The sequence below is a fragment of the Schistocerca cancellata genome, chromosome 6 (assembly GCF_023864275.1).
Source record: "Schistocerca cancellata isolate TAMUIC-IGC-003103 chromosome 6, iqSchCanc2.1, whole genome shotgun sequence".
NCBI lineage: Eukaryota > Metazoa > Arthropoda > Insecta > Orthoptera > Acrididae > Schistocerca > Schistocerca cancellata.
In genome coordinates, this window is record NC_064631.1 from 584846606 (window position 1) to 584854660 (window position 8055).

General features: G+C 44.1%; 1 pseudogene; it reads right to left on the reverse strand.

Annotated features, from left to right (window-relative positions):
* Positions 1-1722: 1722 nt before the first annotated feature.
* On the reverse strand, positions 1723-1840 carry LOC126089712 (5S ribosomal RNA; annotated as a pseudogene).
* Between the last annotated feature and the right edge of the window lie 6215 nt (positions 1841-8055).

Sequence of the window (8055 nt, forward strand, 5' to 3'; positions counted from 1 at the left end):
GAGTGTCTGGATATGCTGTTTCGTGCCACTTACTGATTTAACGTAAGACCAGAACTTCCTAGGATTTTCTGTCAAGTCGGTACACAGAATTTTACTTTCGAATTCACTGAACGCTTCACGCATAGCACTCCTTACGCTAACTTTGACATCGTTTAGCTCAGCCGCCACTTTCGTCATGCTTGGCCTTCCAGGTCCCCAGACCTCAGTCCGTGCGATTATTGGCTCTGGGGTTACCTGAAGTCGCAAGTGTATCGTGATCGACCGACATCTCTAGGGATGCTGAAAGACAACATCCGACGCCAATGCCTCACCATAACTCCGGACATGCTTTACAGTGCTGTTCACAACATTATTCCTCGACTACAGCTATTGTTGAGGAATGATGGTGGACATATTGAGCATTTCCTGTAAAGAACGTCATCTTTGCTTTGCCTTACTTTGTTATGCTAATTATTGCTATTGTGATCATATGAAGCGACATCTGTCGGACATTTTTTGGTTCTAATAAAACCCCATGTCATTCCAAGCATGTGTGTCGATTTGTACCTCTCTATCTACATTATTCCGTGATTTATTCAGTTTTCAAATTATACTGGCTTTTTGATCACCCGGTACACTGAAGAATTATTCCCCAAAATATTATGCGCGTCACGGCAAGCCTCGGCGTTAGAGAACCGGTTACCACAAGTCGTTATCGATGCCATCATCGCTATTTGTACCAATTTGAGTAAACTTGATTTGCTGGAGCGTTGTTTGGGCGGTTTTACTGAAAACATGAATCAAAGTTCAATAGTCTCATTTGGAGATACACTCCAAAAATAACATCCAGCCGAAGTGAAATTGTCGACATTACTTCAAATTTGGTCGTATGTTATTCAAATCAAAATCGGCGATGAAATACACCAGTTATGTGAAGACAGAGACGCCAGCGGCGATGCGCTCAGCGACAAAAAGGGCTTTGAGGACGAAAATGAGGCCCCATTAGGTCAAAGTAGGAGAAAGTGGCCATGCACTAGCCGGTACGATAGTTATTATGTACCAGGCGTCGATGATATCCCGTAAGATCCAAGCTTTGTCCCTTTTTTTTTTAAATATGATAAATACTTGTCAAACTTTAAACGCGTTTTTCTCAAAACCATATTTTTCGGCATGGTTTTGTCGCGCACGCTACAATTTTCATCCGATTTTAATGATTTTTTGGTCTCCCTTGAAGCAAACTGAATTCTCTTCAGTTCGTCGTAGCCGATTTTTTACTGTTGATATTTAGTATTTTTTTTACCATAAAAGAGGGGTCCAAAAAATGTCTATAATTTCACTTTTTTTTTTTTTTTTTTTTTTTTTTTTTTTTTTTTTTTTTTTTTTTTTTTTGCAAACCCTATGATGAACGAAAATTACATCTGTAAGATGTTGTTAATTTCATGTTTCAGATAACCACAACCAGAGTTACAGCGATCTACCTCCTTACAGACCTGCCTCTGGAAAATTCCAATTGCACAATGCAGATATTAATATTTTCCAATAAAAAATAAAAATAAAAAGCAGTCCGTCTTCAGGCCAGATGTGGCCTACTGGGACCATCCGACCACCGTTCATCCTCACTGGATGGGCGTGGGTCAGCACACCGCTCTCCCGGTCGTTATGATGGTATTCTTGACCGATGCCGCTACTATTCGGTCGAGTAGCCCCTCAATTGGCATTCGAGGCTGAGTGCACCCCGAAAAATGGCAACAGCGCATGGCAGCCTGGATGGTCACCCATCCAAGTGCCGATCACGCCCGACAGCGCTTAACTTCGGTGATCGCACGGGAACCAGTGTAGCCACTGCGGCAAGGCCGTTGCCCTTTTAAGTACCAATAAAAACTTAATTATATGCTTTATTCATTGGAGGAAACCCCATTTGTCTGCTACCTCCCAGTGTGGAGAAAAAATCCTGAATTTGAGCAATATTATCGTCCGTCAGGGAGCACCGAGGAAAAAAAATCTTGAATTTGAGCGATATTTCCTGTCGTTCCCCCTCAAGCGCACGTCCCTCTTCGAGAGCACTGGAGTGAACAGTACTAGCAACCAGTAAGCTGCGGTAGGTTTGCGCCTACAGTCTCCTGTCTGGACCGCCTGTACGATATCACTGCCGGGACCTGACCCGCACATCAGACGCCGCCTATGCAGAACTGTCTCTGCATTTCTCGTCGCACGTGAGTGTAAAAATCAGAACGCCTTCCACCACGCCAGAGAAGACGTTCTGCACTATAAATCCACCAATAACAGATAATGCTGTTTTACTGACGCTGTAGGGAATATAACGGCCATCCACACCAGCTCCCGAACTCGGCCTCCTACATCAGCAGCGTCACCACCTCACCTCCTCAACCTCCACGACGTCAACTAAAAATCCTGAGCCGAGAGGAGACTCCACATTACATTCGGGACCGAGAGCTGGATGAAACCCGAATTAGAAAGGTCCTAAAAATTCAGTGGGGCATGGAAGTACATCGAAAAGATGCGTTGGACAACGTAAGAGCGGCAGTATTCACTCCAATCGACTAAAATATTATGTCTGTTGAAGTCGAAATTGACTCTGTCTCTGGAGTTATCTGAATGCGAGTAACTAGCCTAGGTGGATGTTTTTACTGGCCACGCGGTTCTGCTACAACAGTTTGTAAGCCGCACGTACTATTTTATTGTTTTATCGATGGCTATAGGTGATTAATACTTCTGTAGTCTGACTGGTTAGTAAAATTAGGTATCAGACGTTACTAAGCACTCATTTATAGAGGACAAACTTACTCCCTAGGTACATGCGCCAATAACTTAAGTTCTGATTGTGAGCCCTATCTGTTCACCCATAATGTTCTATGATTCTATCCCTTCCAAAATATTCTATTAATCTTGAAGATGTTGTAGTATTTGAACTCTTTTGTAAGAAATTACAATGAAATGAACACCCTTAGCTGCTTACAGCCCCGATCGGGACTCGAAACCGGGATCTCCTGCTTACATGGCAGACGTTCTATCCATCTGAGCCAACGAGGACACAGAGGATAGAGCGACTGCAGGGATTTATATCTGGCACGCCTCCCGCGAAACCCACATTCTCAACGTATTGTCCGCACTACATTCGTATTGCCCCCACCCATTATACTCATTACTCGCGGCGCGTTGCCGATTCCCGTAAGAGTTCGGGCGCTGTTTGTGCATTCGCACAGAAGAAGAAGATGGTCAAGTGGCCGGTGAGCCTTAACTATATATATACTAAGATGGTATCTGTTATTTAGGACATGTCCGAAAGAACAGATACCATCGCTGACCATGCAGCTCGTTAGAATGAAATTACAATTAAATGAACACCCTTAGCTGCGAATGCAAAAACAGTGCCCGAACTCTTGCGGGAATCGGCAACGCGCCGCGAGTAATGAGTATAATGGGCGGGGGCACTACGAACGTAGTGCGGGACAATACGTTGAGAATGTGGGTTTCGCGGGAGGCGTGCCAGAGATAAATCCCTGCAGTCGCGCTCTCCTCTGTGTCCTCCGTGGCTCAGATGGATAGCCGGCACGGTAGCTCAGCGTGTTCGGTCAGAGGGTTTAACTGCCCTCTGTAATTAAAAAAAAAAAGAGTTAATCGATTAACAAGGAACTTCAACGGATGTCTTACGACGCCCGCACCGAGCAGATGCAGCGAACAAAACGAGATTAAAAAAAAAAAAAGATGGATAGAGCGTCTGCCATGTAAGCAGGAGATACGGGGTTCGAGTCCCGGTCGGGGCACACATTTTTATCTGTCCCCATTGACGTATGTCAACGCCTGTTAGCAGCTAAGGGTGTTTATTTCATTGTAATTTTTGTGCATTCGCAGCTAAGGGTGTTCATTTCATTGTAATTTCATTCTAACGAGCTGCATGGTCACCGATCGGACATGTCCGAAAGAAAAGATACCATCTTAGTATATGTCTTTTGTAAGACGCACTTAGTTTTACTTTAAAGTCATATAACAAGTTTCTACTTGTTTTGATTGCACTCACAATGTAACTGCAGTCACTCTTCCATCACGAGATTATACGGTTCTATAATTGCCGTTTCATTACTCTACGGTACCTTCGGATACGAAATATAGCTCTGAGCTTCGACATTATAACTTCGCTCACACACATATGCGTTCTATTCACTTTTTAACTCGGGTGCGACTATCAGTAAAATCTTTCACTCCGGCTCGACTATCATATTCCGCAAAATCGCAAAACTAATTCCCGTTTTTACGCGAGCTCCTTGGACCTGCCCTGCAGGCTTGCTCAAGCTCGACCGACTCACTCCTTTGCGCCAAACGATCTTCAGGAGCCAATTTCTCGCTTCTAGAACGATGGGGCATGGTAATCAGTGATGTCGCTGCGCTGTAGCAAAGCAGCGTAAGTTTAGATCCGATCCTCCAAGTATAGGATTGATACCTGTACCCCTAACAAGTTGTAGGATCGCTCAAAGAAGATCTACACTCAATTGTGCGAAGTACTGTACTTACGCATTGTTAGTTGGTGACTTTAATCTATCGAGTACTGACTAGAACGTCTATGGATTCATTGCAGATGGTACGTACAGACAGTCTTGTAGAGTAGTTCTGAACACATTTTCCGGAAATGTCTTAAACTGCTAGTTCGACAATCAATACGCAGTGGAAATATTTGATATTTTGTAGATACAAATAGACCCGACCTGATCGACAGTGTCAGTATAAAGACGGGGACTAGTGATTACGATGTCATCAAAGCTACGATGGTTACTGTAGGTAATAAATCCATCACGAAGGCTAGGAGAGGTTTTATGCTGGATATAGTAGATAAACAGTTGCCAGCATCCTACTTAGACAATGAATGGACATCATTTAGTTCCAATATGGTGGATTCAGAGGGTTTACGGGCGAAGTTTAAACTGATTGTAAATCAAGCTCTGAAGAAATATGTGCTGAATAAGCGGGTTAAGGAGGGCAAAGATCCACCGTGGTCTAACAACGAAATTCTGAGAATGATGCAGAGGCAGAGATTGTTGGACTCTCGATCAAAAAAAGAAAGCGAAACGGCAAAATTTAGTAGAAATTCGTGCGTCTATACAAAGATCGATGCGCGAAGCATGCTACAACTTCCTCTGCCTCCTCAGCATTTTCATAACTTCATTGTTAGATCACGGTGGATCTTATCCCTCCTTAATCCACTTATTCAGCACATATTTCTTCAGAGCTTGATTTACAATCAGTTTAAACTTTGCCCCTAAACCCTAAGGTATACCTTAGCGACGGATCTTACAGATATCACTAGGAAATTTTGATCGTACGTAAAATCATTATGTTGGTCAAAGGCTTCTGCTCGTATCGGACAGAGCGTCTAAACAAAGAGAATCACTCGTAATTGCCTTAGCGTATAAATAAGAATCCATCCTCTTGTAAAGAGATTTCTTAATAACACCCATTTCCAGAGCCATTCTCAGTCCTTGATACCGTATGCATGATATGTCTGGCACGGCAATAGAAGACAGCAGAGGAAAACTGAGTTTTAAATATCGCGTTTAAAAAAATCATTCACGCAGGAGGCATCTACAGACATACAATCGTTTGACCGTCGCAAAGATGTGGTTATGGGGAGAGCAAGCAGAGATGCACATATGGCCGCCTGCTGATTTTTGTGGTTTTGGCTAAGAGCATGCAGTAAACATACACCGGATTTTTTAACCTTCTCCATTGCATGCAAATGTCGCACGATGGTGGAATGATTACAGTTTATCACATTTTCCAATTCTGGAATACACTGACATGGATCATTGTGGATTAATTCGTTTAAACGATCTTCGTCAAAGCCCGAAGGTCTTAAAATGAGGAAGCAATTTTCTAGCCGTGTTCTGTCTAATGATATTTTCCACATATACGACGCAAATGTTTCTGGTTGCCTTTGCTGCTGTCACTCGTCTATTGAACTCAAACAGAACAATGTGTCGGAACTATTCCGCTTTCTACACTTGGCACTTCATTTTCTAGCCTCCACAGCTCCACTCACTGTCACCAAATGGCAAAATGACAATATGTAATCTCAAAAAACAACAGTGAACCACAAATAAAAATGATAACCGATAAATAAACCCATAGCAAACGGAACACCAACATGTAAAACGAGACGCTACGAAGTTATGCACCAAACTATTAACTTGAAGCGTGCCACGGGGCAGTCTGTTGGAATCTTCGCTGATGATGGTGTACGTTCATAACCTGACACACAATATTAATACACTACTGACCATTAAAATTGCTACACCAAGAAGAAATGCAGATGATAAACGGGTATTCACTGGACAAATATATTATACTAGAACTGACATGTGATTACATTTTCACACAGTTTGGGTGCATAGATCCTGAGAAATCAGTACCCAGAACAACCACCTCTGGCCGTAATAACGGCCTTGATACGCCTGGGCATTGAGTCAAACAGAGCTTGGATGGCGTGTACAAGTACAGCTGCCCATGCAGCTTCAACACGATACCACAGTTCATCAAGAGTAGTGACTGGCGTACTGTGACGAGCCAGTTGCTCGGCCACCATTGACCAGACGTCTTCAATTGGTGAGAGATCTGGAGAATGTGCTGGCCAGGGCAGCAGTCGAATATTTTCTGTATCCAGAAAGGCCGGTACAGGACCTGCAACATGCGGTCGTGCATTATCCTGCTGAAATGTAGGTTTTCGCAGGGATCGAATGAAGGGTAGAGCCACGGGTCGTAACACATCTGAAATGAAAAAGGCCACTGTTCAAAGAGCCGTCACTGTGAACAAGAGGTGATCGAGACGTGTAACCAATGGCACCCCATACCATCACGCCGGGTGATACGCCAGTATGGCGATGACGAATACACGCTTCCAATGTGCGTTCACCGCCATGTCGCCAAACACGGATGCGACCATCATGATGCTGTAAACAGAACCTGGATCCATCTGAAAAAAATGATGTTTTGCCATTCGTGCACCCATGTTCGTCGTTGAGTACACCACCGCAGGCGCTCCTGTCTGTGATGCAGCGTCAAGGGTAACCGCAGTCATGGTGTCCGAGCTGCTGCAAACGTCGTCGAACTGTTCGTGCAGATGGTTGTTGTCTTGCAAACGTCCCCATCTGTTGACTCGGGGATCGAGTCGTGGCTGTACGATCCGTTACAGCTATGCGGATAAGATGCCTGTCATCTCGACTGCTAATGATACGAGGCCGTTGGGATCAAGCCCGGCGTCCCGTATTACACTCCTGAACCCACTGATTCCATATTCTGCTAACAGTCATTGGATCTCGACCGACGCGAGCAGCAATGTCGCGATACAATAAACCGCAATCGCAATAGGCTACAATCCGACCTTTATTAAAGTCGGAAACGTAATGGTACGCATTTCTCCTTCTTACACGAGGCATCACAACAACTTTTCACCAGGCAAGCCGCGTGGGATTAGCCGAGTGTTCTGAGGCGCTGCAGTCATGGACTGTGCGGCTGGGCCCGGCGGAGGTTCGAGTCTTCCCTCGGGCATGGGTGTGTGTGTGTTTGTCCTTAGGATAATTTAGGTTAAGTAGTGTGTAAGCTTAGGGACTGATGACCTTCGCAGTTAAGTCCCATAAGATTTCACACACATTTGAACATTTTTTTCACCAGGCAACGCCGGTCAACTGCTGTTTGTGTATGAGAAATCGGTTGGAAACTTTCCTCATGTCAGCACGTTGTAGGTGTCGACCGGCGGCAACCTTGTGTGAATGCTCTGAAAAGCTAATCTTTTGCATATCACAGCATCTTCTTCCTGTCGGTTAAATTTCGCGTATATAGCACGTCACCTTCGTGGTGTAGCAATTTTAATGGCCAGTAGTATAGTAACCTTAGACTAGTTGGAGAAGATGCTAATCTAGTACTGTCTGAAGAAAGCTGCACAAATGTTCAGTCACTTCTTGAAAAGCTTTCCAAGTGGTGTAAAAATCGGCTAATTGATTGAACTGTTCGTAAATGTAAACTTGTACACTTCTTAAAACGAAAAAGATTCGTGCTGCCTATTATATA